We start from the raw sequence: 12,646 nt of genomic DNA, 5'->3' as shown, positions 1-12,646 counted from the left end.
AGGTGAGCTTTCAGTAGGGCTTTGAAGAGGGGAAGAGAGTGAGTTTGGCGGATGGGAGAGGGGAGGGCATTCCAGGTCAGTGGTAGGATGTGGGCCAGGGGTTGATGGCGGGACAGTCAAGAACGAGGCCCCGAGAGGAAGTGAGTGGTGGAGAAGCAGAGTATACGGGGTGGGCTGATGAAGGAGAGAGAGGAGGTGAGGTAGGAAGGGGCAAGATGTTGGAGAGCTCTGAAGCCAAGAGAGGAGTTTTTGTTTTATGTGAAGGTTAATAGGCAACCACTGGAGGTTTTTGAGGAGGGCAGTGGCATGCCCAGAGCGTTTCTGTAGAAAGATAATCCAGGCAGTGGAATGAAGAATTGACTGGAGTGGGGAGAGACAGGAGGAAGGGAGATCAGAGAGGAGGCTGATGCAATAATCCAGTCGGAATATGATGGGAGATTGTACCAGCAAGGTAGCAGTTTGGGTGGAGAGGAAAGGGGGGATCTTGGCGATGTTGTGAAGGTGAGAATGGCAGGTTTTGCTGATGGATTGGATGTGTGGGGTGAATGAGAGAGCAGAGTCAAGGATGACACCAAGGTTGCGGGCCTGTGAGATGGGAAGGATGGTAGTGTCGTCCACAGTGACGGGAAAGTCAGGGAGAGGACAAGGTTTGGGAAGGAAGATAAGGAGCTCAGTCTTGGACACATTGAGTTTTAGGTGGCAGGCAGATATCCAGGTGAAGATGTTCTGGAGGCAGGAAGAGATATGAGCCTGAAGGGAGGGGGAGAGAACAGGGGAGGAGATATAGATTTGGATGTCATCTGCGTAGAGATGATAGATGAAGCTGTGGGAGCCAATGAGTTCACCAAGAGACTGAGTATAGATGGAGAACAGAAGGGGTCCAAGAACTGACCCTTGAGGAACCCCTACAGTTAGAGTATGGGAGGGGGAGGAGGAGCCCGCGAAGGAGACTGAGAATGAATGGCCAGAAAGATAAGAGGAGAACCAGGAGAGGAAGGAGTCCATGAAGCCAAGGTTGGATAATGTGTTGAAGAGAAGGGGACGGTCGACAGTGTCAAAAGTAGCTGAGAGGTCAAGGAGGATTGGGATAGAGTAGGGGCCATTGGATTTAGCTCTATGATTCTCTGAGACTTTATAAACCTTTTCAGAGCTATATCCAAAAAGCCAGCTACCTCCTCTGAAGAACTAATGTACATATACTATGCGCCAAGCACTGTACTAAGCACTGGGGTGGATACCAGCAAATCGGGTTGGATACAGTCCCTTTCCCGCTTGGGGCTCACAGTCTTAATCCCCATTTTACAGATGAAGGAACTGAGGCTCAGATAATTTAAGTGACTTTTCCCAAGGCTACACAGCAGAAAAGTAGTAGAGCTTGGATTAAGAGCTCATGAGTTGTTCTATCACCATGCTGTTTTACACATCTCAGGGAAACAGAAGCAGGAATCCAGGCATTTATAAAGCTGATTTTCTCCAATTCACCTGGAGTGGATTGGGGCTGATCTGGAAGAAGTTATGGATGGTGCTGCTAGATTGTAAATTCCCACTAGTTTATAAACTCTCCCAAGGGATTGTAAACTCCTGCTCCAGACTGCAAGCATCCACTAGATTGTAAACTCCTCAAGGCAGTGCCTCTGTATAGTCCCTAAGTAAGCTGGTTATGGGCAGGAAATGTGTCTGTTTAGTGTTCATTCATTCATTTATGTTTATTGAGCGCTTACTATGTGCAGGGCACTGTACTAAGCGCTTGGAATGTACAATTCGGCAACAGAGACAATCCCTGCCCAATGATGGGCTCACAGTCTTTACGGGGGAGACAGACAGCAAAGCAAAACAGAACAAAACAAAACAAAACAAAACGTCATCAAGATAAAAAGAATCATAGAGTTATACACCTCATTATCACAATAAATAGGGTAATAAATAATATATACAAATATGCACAGTGCTGAGGGGAGGGGAAGGGGGAAGAGCAGAGGGCGGGAGAGGGGGAACGGGGAGAGGAGGAGGAGCAGTCTGGGAAGGCCTCCTGGAGGAGGAGAGTATTATTGTATTGCACTCTCCTGAGCGCTTAGTACAGTGCTCTGCAAACAGTAAGTGTTCAATAAATATGATTGAATGAATGAATAAGAGCTAAATGTTGTGCTCTGCACACAGTGGGCTGGCCTTCCATAATAATAATTGTGCTATTTAAGCACTTATGCCAGGCATTGTACTAAGCACTGGGGTGGATACAAGGAAATAGGGCTGGATGCAGTCCCTGTCCCTAGTTGTATTATTATAGTGCCTGGCCCATAGTAAACACTTAATAATACTATTATTATTATAGCATTAATAAATACTATTATTATATAGAGATCTGTGTCCTTTTGCATAGTATGCAGCATGTCCTAGTGGCAACAGCATGGGTTTGGGCGTCAGAGGTTGTGGGTTCTAATCCCAGCTTTGCCACTTGTCTTTTGTGTGACCTTGGGCAAGTCACTTAACTTCTTTGTGCCTCCGTTACCTCATCTGTAAAATGGGGATTGAGACTGTGAGCCTCATGTGAGACGGGGACTGTGTCCAGCCTGGTTTACCTTGTATGTACCACACCTCTTAGAACAGTGCTGGCCACATATTCAATAGTATTTATTGAGCGCTTACTATGTGCAGAGCACTGTACTAAGCACTTGGAATGAACAAGTCGGCAACAGATAGAGACGGTCCCTGCCGTCTGACGGGCTTACGGTCTAATCGGGGGAGAGGGACAGACGAGAACGATGGCAATGAATAGAGTCGAGGGGAAGAACATCTCGTAAAAACAATGGCAACTAAATAGAATCGAGGCGATGTACATTTCATTAACAAAATAAATAGGCTAATAAATATATACAGTTGAGCAGACGAGTACAGTGCTGAGGGAATGGGAAGGGAGAGGAGGAGGAGCAGAGGGAAATGGGGGGAAAAGAGGGTTAAGCTGCGGAGAGGTGAAGGGGGTAGGTAGAGGGAGCAGAGGGAGAAGAGGAGCTCAGTCTGGGAAGGCCTCTCGGAGGAGGTGAGTTTTAAGTAGGGTTTTGAAGAGGGGAAGAGAATCGGTTTGGCGGAGATGAGGAGGGAAGGCGTTCCAGGACCGCGGGAGGACGTGGCCCGGGGGACGACGGCGGGATGGGCGAGACCGAGGGACGGTGAGGAGGTGGGCGGCAGAGGAGCGGAGCGTGCGGGGTGGGTGGTAGAAAGAGGGAAGGAAGGAGAGGTAGGAAGGGGCAAGGTGATGTAGAGCCTTGAAGCCTAGAGTGAGGAGTTTTTGTTTGGAGCGGAGGTCAACCACTGGAGGTGTTTAAGAAGGGGAGTGACAGGCCCAGATCATTTCTGCAGGAAGATGAGCCGGGCAGAGGAGTGAAGAATAGACCGGAGCGGGGCGAGAGAGGAGGAAGGGAGATCAGAGAGAAGGCTGACACAGTAGTCTAGCCGGGATATAACGAGAGCCCGTAGCGGTAAGGTAGCCGTCTGGGTGGAGAGGAAAGGGCGGATCTTGGCGATATCGTAAAGGTGAAACCGGCAGGTCTCGGTAACGGATAGGATGCGTGGGGTGAACGAGAGAGACGAGTCAAGGATGACACCGAGATCGCGGGCCCAAGAGACGGGAAGGACGGTCGTGCCATCCACGGTGATAGGGAAGTCTGGGAGAGGAGTGGGTTTGGGAGGGAAGATGAGGAGCTCAGTCTCGCTCATGTTGAGTTTTAGGTGGCGGGCCGACATCCAGGTGGAGACGTCCCGGAGGCGGGAGGAGATGCGAGCCCGAAGGGAGGGGGAGAGGACAGGGGCGGAGATGTAGATCTGCGTGTCATCTGTGTAGAGATGGTAGTCGAAGCCGTGAGAGCGAATGAGTTCACCGAGGGAGTGAGTGTAAATGGAGAACAGAAGAGGGCCAAGAACTGACCCTTGAGGAACTCCAAAAGTTAAAGGAGTTAACATAGTAAATGCTTAACAAATTCTGTAATAATATTATCATTATTGTTGGTCACAGGTTGCTGAATCAGTTCATTATCCACCCAAAAGGATGTATCCACAAAAGCAGCGTGGCTTAAAGAAGCAGCTTGTCCTAATGGCAAGAGCACGGGATTGGGAGTCAGAGGTTGTGGGTTCAAATCCCAGATTTGCCACTTGTCAACTGTGTGACTTTGGGCAAGTCACTTCACTTCTCTGGGCCTCAATTCCCTCATCTGTAAAATGGGGATTAAAACTGTGAGCCCCACGTGGGACAATCTGATAACCTTGCATCTACCCCAGCGCTTAGAACAGTGTTCGGCACATAGTAAGCACTTAACAAATACCATTATTATTATTATTATTACTATTATTGTTATTACATTTTCTGATCTTACCCAGAATTCCTGGTGGACTACTGAAGCGCTCTGGGTTTTTCCCAGAGTCCTCTCAATAGGAGTTCTAAATTGTTTTAATATAAAGAAATAAAGTACAGATCTGGACATAAGTGGTGTGGGGCTGGGGAGGGGGAAGAACAAAAGGAGCAAATCAGGGCGATGCAGAAAGGAATGAGAGAAGAGGAGGGGGGTTCTTAGTCAGGGAAGGCCTCCTAGAGGAGATGTGCCTTCAATAAACTTTTGAATTGGGGGAGAGTAATTGTCTGTGGGATTTGAGGAGGGAGGATGCTCCAGGCCAGAGGCAGGACATGGGCCAGGGCTCGGCGGTGAGATTGAGGCACAGTGAAAAGGTTAATGTTAGAGGAGCAAAGTGTGCAGGCTGGATTGTCGTAGGAGGGGCAAGGGGATGGACTGCTTTAAAACCAGTGATGAGGACTTTCTGTTTGATGCGGAGGTGTATGGACAACCACAGGAGTTTTTTGAGGAGCGGGGGTGACATGTCCCGAACATTTTTGAAGAAAAATGTTCTGGGCAGCAGAGTGAATTATGAACTGGAGTGGGGAGAGGCAGGAGGCTGGAAGGTTAGCAAGGAGGCTGATGCAGTAATCCAGGTGGGATAGATTGAGTGATGGTATTAATAATGATCATGTTGGTATTAGTTAAGCGCTTACTATGTGCAGAGCACTGTTCTAAGCGCTCGGGTAGATACAGGGTAATCAGGTTGTTCCACGTGAGGCTCACAGTCTTAATCCCCATTTTACAGATGAGTTAGCTGAGGCTCAGAGAAGTTGTGACTTGCCCACAATCACACAGCTGACAAGTGGCAGAGCTGGGATTCGAACCCATGACCTCTGACTCCCAAGCCCGTGCTCTTTCCACTGAGCCACGCGTTGTCGCAGTTTGGATGGAGAGGACAGGGCGGATTTTAGCGATGTTGCGAGGGTGGGACTGAGGATTTAGTGGTGGATTGAAAATGTGGGTTGAATGGATGAGAAGAGTGAAGGATGACTCCATGGTTATGGGCCTGTGTGACAGGAAGGATGGTGGTGCTGTCTACGGTGATGGAAAAGTCAGGGGCAGGACAGGGTTTGGGTGGGAAGATAAGGAGTCCTGTTTTGGACATGTTAAGCTTGATGTGACGTGAAGACACCCAAGTACGGGCAGGGAACGGGTCCGCTAATTGTGTTGTTGTGAGAAGCAGTGTAACTTAATGGGAAGAACCCGTTCTTGGGAGTCAGAGGACATGGGTTCTAATCCTGGATCCGTCCCTTATCTTTTGTGTGACCTTGGACAAGCCACTTAACTTCTCTCTGCCTCAGTTACCTCATCTGGAAAATGGGGATTGAGACTGTGAGCTGCACTTGGGACAACCTGATTAGCTCATATCTATCCCAGCACAGTGCTTGACACATAGTAAGCACTTAAAACTGTATATATTTTCGTTACCCTATTTATTTTGTTAATGAATTGTACATCGCCTTGATTCTATTTAGTCGCCATTGTTTTTACGAGATGTTCTTCCCCTTGACGCTGTTTAGTGCCATTGTTCTCGTCTGTCCGTCTCCCCCGATTAGACCGTAAGCCCGTCAAACGGCAGGGACTGTCTCTATCTGTTGCCGACTTGTTCATCCCAAGCGCTTAGTACAGTGCTCTGCACATAGTAAGCGCTCAATAAATACTATTGAATGAATGAATGAAAGTACTGCAAATCACTCAGTCTAAGGCCAAATAAAGTCATTATGCTAACTCTTCTAATTAGCCTAAATTGTGATTTGGAGATTCAGATCAATTTCGCCTCTGAGTAGTCTTTTCAGGTATCTTCTCCACAACAAGTCAAGTGTAACGTGGTCTGTAGTTTCCTGGATCTGTACATTACTCTTGATCAATGCTTTGTGATAAAGTAAGGCTGTCGGACGGCAGAGAAATTTCCCATCACGCTCATTCATCTCTTTGACAGCTGGGGCTGCGTGGAAGTAAGGCCAGAATATTGACTATTAATGGTACATCTTTATAATAAACACTCATAAAGATTAAATATTTGAATCACTTGTATAAATGCTACCTATACTATCTGTTTCACAGGGAGGTCATGGTGTAGTGGATAGAGCACGGGCCTGGGACTGAGAGGGTCATGGATTCTAATCCCTGCATTTGTCTGTGTTGCATGGCCTTGGGCAAGTCACTTCACTTCTCTGTGCCTCAGTTACCTCATCTGTAAAATGGGGATTGAGATTGTGCCCCACGTGGGACAGGGACACTGTCCAACACAATTTGCTTGTATCCACCTCAGAACTTAGTATCCACCCCAGGGCCACGTCCTCCCACGGTCCTGGGACGCCCTCCCTCCTCACCTCCGCCAAACTGATTCTCTTCCTCTCTTCAAAACCCTACTTAAAACTCACCTCCTCCGAGAGGCCTTCCCAGATTGAGCTCCCCTTCTCCCTCTACTCCCTCTACCGCCCCCCCTTCACCTCTCCGCAGCTTAACCCTCTTTTCCCCCATTTCCCTCTGCTCCTCCCCCCTCCCTTCCCATCCCCTCAGCACTGTACTCGTCTGCTCAACTGTATATATTTTCATCACCCTATTTATTTTGTTAATGAAATGTACATCGCCTCGATTCTATTTAGTTGCCATCGGTTTTTACGAGATGTTCTTCCCCTCGACTCTATTTATCGCCATCGTTCTGGTCTGTCCGTCTCCCCCGATTAGACCGTAAGCCCGTCAAACGGCAGGGACTGTCTCTATATGTTGCCGACTTGTTCATTCCAAGCGCTTAGTACAGTGCTCTGCACATAGTAAGCACTCAATAAATACTATTGAATGAATGAATGAATAACTTAGTACAGTGCCTGGCACATAGGTAAGCACCTAACAAATACCATAATTCTTATTATTATTTTCACTTGACACCAAACCATCGATGAGCTAAGGATTTCCTTCAACAATTGGTGATTTTGTTAACTAGAGTTTTTCCTTGTTATTTTCTGAAAAAGTGAGGAACTGTCTTTTCATATCAAACTTCAAACGTACATTTCAAAATGACTATGTGGTGCAGTGGAAAGAGCATGGGTTTTGGGAGAAAGGAGGCATCAGTCACACTGAATAGTGACTCTGGCCATTTCAAAAGTTTCAAGAGTCAATCAATATAAATTCTAACCAGCAATACTGGATTACACTAAGAATAAGTTAATACTTTACATCAAAATATTGTGTTTTTTTTTTTAAAGAAATAGACAATTTCCTTGGCAGTGTGGTCTAGTGGAATAGCCTGGTTTTGAAAGTCAAGAGTGGCAGATTTTAGGAGAATGGTATAGTGGATAGAGCACGGGCCTGGGAGTCAGAAGATCATGAGTTCTAATTCTAGTTCAGCCACTTGTCTGCTGTGTCACCATGGGCAAGTCACTTCACTTCTCTGGGCCTGAGTTTCCTCTCCTGTAAAAGGGAGTTTGAGACTGTGAGCCCCATGTGGGGCAGGGACTGTGTCCAACCCGATTTACTTGTATCTGCTCAGCACTTAGTATTCATTCATTCATTCATTCATTCATTCATTCGTATTTATTGAGCGCTTACTATGTGCAGAGCACTGTACTAAGCGCTTGGGATGAACAAGTCGGCAACAGATAGAGACAGTCCCTGCCGTTTGATGGGCTTACAGTCTAATCGGGGGAGATGGACAGACAAGAACAATGGCAATAAATAGAGAACAATGGCAATAAATAGAGAACAGTGGCAATAAATAGAGAACAATGGCAATAAATAGGGAACAATGGCAATAGAGAACAATGGCAATAAATAGTAAAGTGCCTAGCACAAGGTAAGTGCTTAACAAATACCATCATTATTATTATTAGTCCCAGTTCAGTCACTTACCTAGTATGTAACCTTGGGCAAGGCTTTTATTCTCTTGGCACCACATTTTCCTCATCTGTAAAATGGGGAAAAGTTATGTACTCTTCTTACCACTTAGACGGTGAACTCTATGTGGAACAGGGACTAGATCTGATATGATTATCTTGTATTTATCTTAGTGCTTAGCAGGGTGTTTGGGACATAATAAGTGCTTAAAATACCATAAGTAGTAGATTATACTCTGGCAGAAATCTTTGCAGATGTGCATATATATATTCATTCATTCATTCAATTGTATTTATTGAGTGCTTACTACTACTACTAATAATAATGTTGGTATTTGTTAAGTGCTTACTATGTGCCAAGTACTGTTCTAAGCCCTGGGATAGATACAAGGTTATTAGGTTGTCCCACTTGGGGCTCACACTCTTGATCTCCATTTCACAGATGAGGTCAATGAGGCACAGAGAAGTTATGTGACTTGCCCAAAGTCACACAGCTGACACGTGGCGGGGCTGGGATTAGAACCCACAACCTCTGACTCCCAAGCCCGGGCTCTTTCCACTAAGCCACACTGCTTCTCTGTGTGCAGAGCACTGTACTAAGTGCTTGGAAAGTACAATTCAGCAACAAAGAGAGACAATCCCTGCCCACAACAAGCTCACAATCTAGAGACAGACATCAAAACAAGTAAACAACCACCAATAGCATCAATATAAATAAATAGAATTAGATATATATATATTTATATGTATATACATATATATATGTTATAATGTGTATATATATATACATATATATATATGTATATATGTGTGTGTGTATATATATGTATGTATATATGTAGAGAGAGAGAGAGAGCTTACTTAGTGCAGAGCACTGTACTAAGCACTTAATAACAATAATAATAATGTTGGTATTTGTTAAGCGCTCACTATGTGCCGAGCACTGTTCTAAGCGCTGGGGTAGACAGGGGAATCAGGTTGTCCCACGTGGGGCTCACAGTCTTAATCCCCATTTTACAGATGAGGGAACTGAGGCACGGAGAAGTTAAGTGACTTGCCCACAGTCACACAGCCGACAAGTGGCAGAGCTGGGATTCGAACTCATGAGCCCTGACTCCAAAGCCCGTGCTCTTTCCACTGAGCCACGCTGCTTCTCCACTTGGGAGAGTACAATATAACAGAGTTGGTAGACACATTCCCTGCCCACAGTGAGCTTACAGATTAGAGGGGGAAACTGATATTCATATAAATAAATGAATTATAGATAATAATAATAATGTTGGTATTTGTTAAGTGCTTACTATGTGCAGAGCACTGTTTTAGGCGCTGGGGGAGATACAGGGTCATCAGGTTGTCCCACGTGAGGCTCACAGTTAATCCCCATTTTACAGATGAGGTAACTGAGGCACAGAGAAGTTAAGTGACTTGCCCACAGTCACACAGCTGACAAGTGGCAGAGCCGGGAGTCAATCCCATGACCTCTGACTCCGAAGGCCAGGCTCTTTCCACTGAGCCACGCTGCTTCCGTAGATATGTATGTAAGTGTTGTGTGGTTGGGCTGGAGATGAATAAAGTGAGTAAGTCAGGGTAAGGCAGAAGGGAGTGGGAGAAGAGGAAAGGAGGGCTTAGTCAGGGAAGGCCTCCTGGAGGAGATGTACCTTTGACAAGGCTTCGAAGAGGGGAGAGTCATTGTCGGATATGAAGAGGGAGGTCGTTCCGGTTCAGAAGCGGGACGTGGGTGGGAGGTCAGCTGTGAGATGGATGAGATTGAGGTCCAGTGAGTAAATTGGCATTTAGAGGATCGAAGTGTGCAGGCTGGGTTGTGATAGGAGAGTAGTGAGGTGAGGTAGGAGAGGGGAGGGAGATTGAGGGCTTTAAAGCTGATGGTGAGGAGGAGTTTCTCTTTGATGCAGAGTTGGATAGACAACCGCAGGAGGTTCTTGAGGAGTGCAAATACACAGACTGAAAGTTTTTGTAGAAAAATAATCTGGGCAACAGAGCAGAAGAAACGTGGCCTGGTGGATAGACCCAGGCTTGGGAGTCAGGAGGACCTGGTTTCTAATCCTGAATCTGCTACTTTTCTCCTGTGGGCAAGTTACTTCACTTCTCTGTGGCTCCATTACCTCATCAGTAAAATTAGAATTAAGACTTTGAGCTCTATGTGGGACAGGGACTGTGTCCAACATGATTAGCTTGTATCTACCCTAGCAATTAGCACAGTACCTGGCACACAGTAAGCGCTTAACAAATGCCACAATTATTATTATTATTAAGTGTGGACTGGAGTCAGGTGAGACAGGAGACAGGGTGTTGGGAAGTGTCTAAGAAGGCTGAAAAAGGGTGCAGGGCGGGTGTAGGAAATGCAGGAGGGGAGACGTATATATCATTCCTTTATTCGATCAGTGGTATTTATTGAACACTTACTATTTACTAAGTGCTTGGGAGAGTAGAAAGTAGAGTACACCAGAGTGGATAGTGTTTCCCCACTTCTCAGAAACATTCATTTGTTGCCCTTCCACCGCCATATCAAACAGAAACTCCTTACCATCAGCTTTAAAGCAATCACCTTGCCCCATCCTTCTTCACCTCACTACTCCCCTACTATAACGTGGCCCGCACACTTCATTGCCAACCTAATCACTGTACTTTCATCTCATCTATCGCCCTGCCGACCCCTTACCCAATTCTGGTCTCTGGCCTGGAACACCCCCTTCATATCTGCCAGACAATGACGCTTCTCCACTTCAAAGCCTAACTGAAGGCCCATCTCCTCCAAGAGGCCTTCCTTGACTAAGCTCTCCTTTCCTCTTCTCCCTCTCCCTTCTGCGTCACCCTGACTAGCTCCCTTTAGTCATCCCCGCTTCAAGCCCCACAGCACATAAGTACATAGCTGTAATTTACTTATTTATATTAATGACTTTCTCCTCCTCTAGACCGTGAGCTTGTTGTGAGCAGGAAATGTGTCTGGTTATTGTTATACTGCATTCCCCCAAGTGCTTAGTTCAGTGCTCTGCACACAGTAAGCACTCGATAAATATGATTAAATGAATGAATGAAGACGTTCCCTGCCCACAAGGAGCTCACGGTCTAGAGGGGGAGAAAGACATTAGTATAAATAAAGCATTCTGCACACAAAAGATGTGCAGAGAGAACTTTGCTAAGTACTGTGGAAGAATATGGAGGAGGAAAAAAATGATCACTGTTGCCTACTGATATCGAGGCCATGGAAACCATGGAAATGGATATCCAGAAACCATTGTAACAACAATAATAATAATGATAACATCAACAATAGCATTTGTTAAGTGCTTACTATGTAATAATAATAATAATAATAATGGTGGTATTTGTTAAGCACTTACCATGTGCCAAGCACTGTTCTAAGCTCTAGGGTAGATACAAGATAATCAGGTTGTCCCAAATGGGGATCACAGTTTTTATCCCCATTTTACAGATGGGGTAACTGAGGCACAGAGAAGGTAAGTGACTTGCCCAAGTTCACACAGTTGACAAGTGGCAGAGCTGGGCTTAGAACCCATATTCTCTGACTTCCAAGCCTGTGCTCTTTTCACTAAGCCACGCTGCTTAGGCACTGTATTAAGCACTGGAGTAGATACAAGATATAACCAGGTTGGACACACTCCCTGTCCCACATAGGGGTCACAGTCTTAATCCCCATTTTAGAGATGAGGTAAATGAGGCCCAGAGAAGTGAAGTGACTTGCCTAAGGTCACACTGCAGAGAAATGGAAGAGCCAGGATTAGAACCCAGATCCTCTGACTCCCAGGACCCTGGAAATTGGGGGAGCACCTGGTGACCATGACCATTGGAACTTTTGGGACTTTTGGAATCATATATCTAGGTCCCTGCAGTGTCAATGGCAGGAGAATAATAATAATAATAATTATGGCCTTTGCTAAGTGCTTACTAAGTTCCCAGTATATACAAGGTAATCAGGTTGTCCCACATGGAGCTCACAGTCTTAATCCTCATTTTACAGATGAGGTAACTGAGGCGAAGAGAAGTTAAATGACTTGCCCAAGGTCACACAGCAGACCAGCGGAGGAGCTGGGAATAGAGCCCACGTCCCCTGACTCCCAAGCCCTTGCTCTTTCCACTAAGCCATGCTGCTTCTCATTTAAGTGCTCACTTTATGCCAGGCACTGTTCTAAGCCCTGGGTTGGATACAATGCAAATCAGGTTGGACACAGCCTATTTGAGCTCACATTCTCAATCCCCGTTTTACAGGTAACTGAGGCACAGAATAGTGAAGTGACTTGCCCAACATCACACAGCAGACAAGTGGCAGAGCTGGGATTAGAGCCCATGACTCTCTGATGACCTTCTATGCTATGCTGCTCAGGGTTGGAGTGGGAGTGGGGAAATTACCTGAAGCTGTGAGGGCTCCTTCTCCTCATTCTCCCCTGG

This window comes from Ornithorhynchus anatinus, chromosome 3 (genome assembly GCF_004115215.2).
Source record: "Ornithorhynchus anatinus isolate Pmale09 chromosome 3, mOrnAna1.pri.v4, whole genome shotgun sequence".
Classification (NCBI taxonomy): domain Eukaryota; kingdom Metazoa; phylum Chordata; class Mammalia; order Monotremata; family Ornithorhynchidae; genus Ornithorhynchus; species Ornithorhynchus anatinus.
This window is presented reverse-complemented; position numbering follows the sequence as displayed.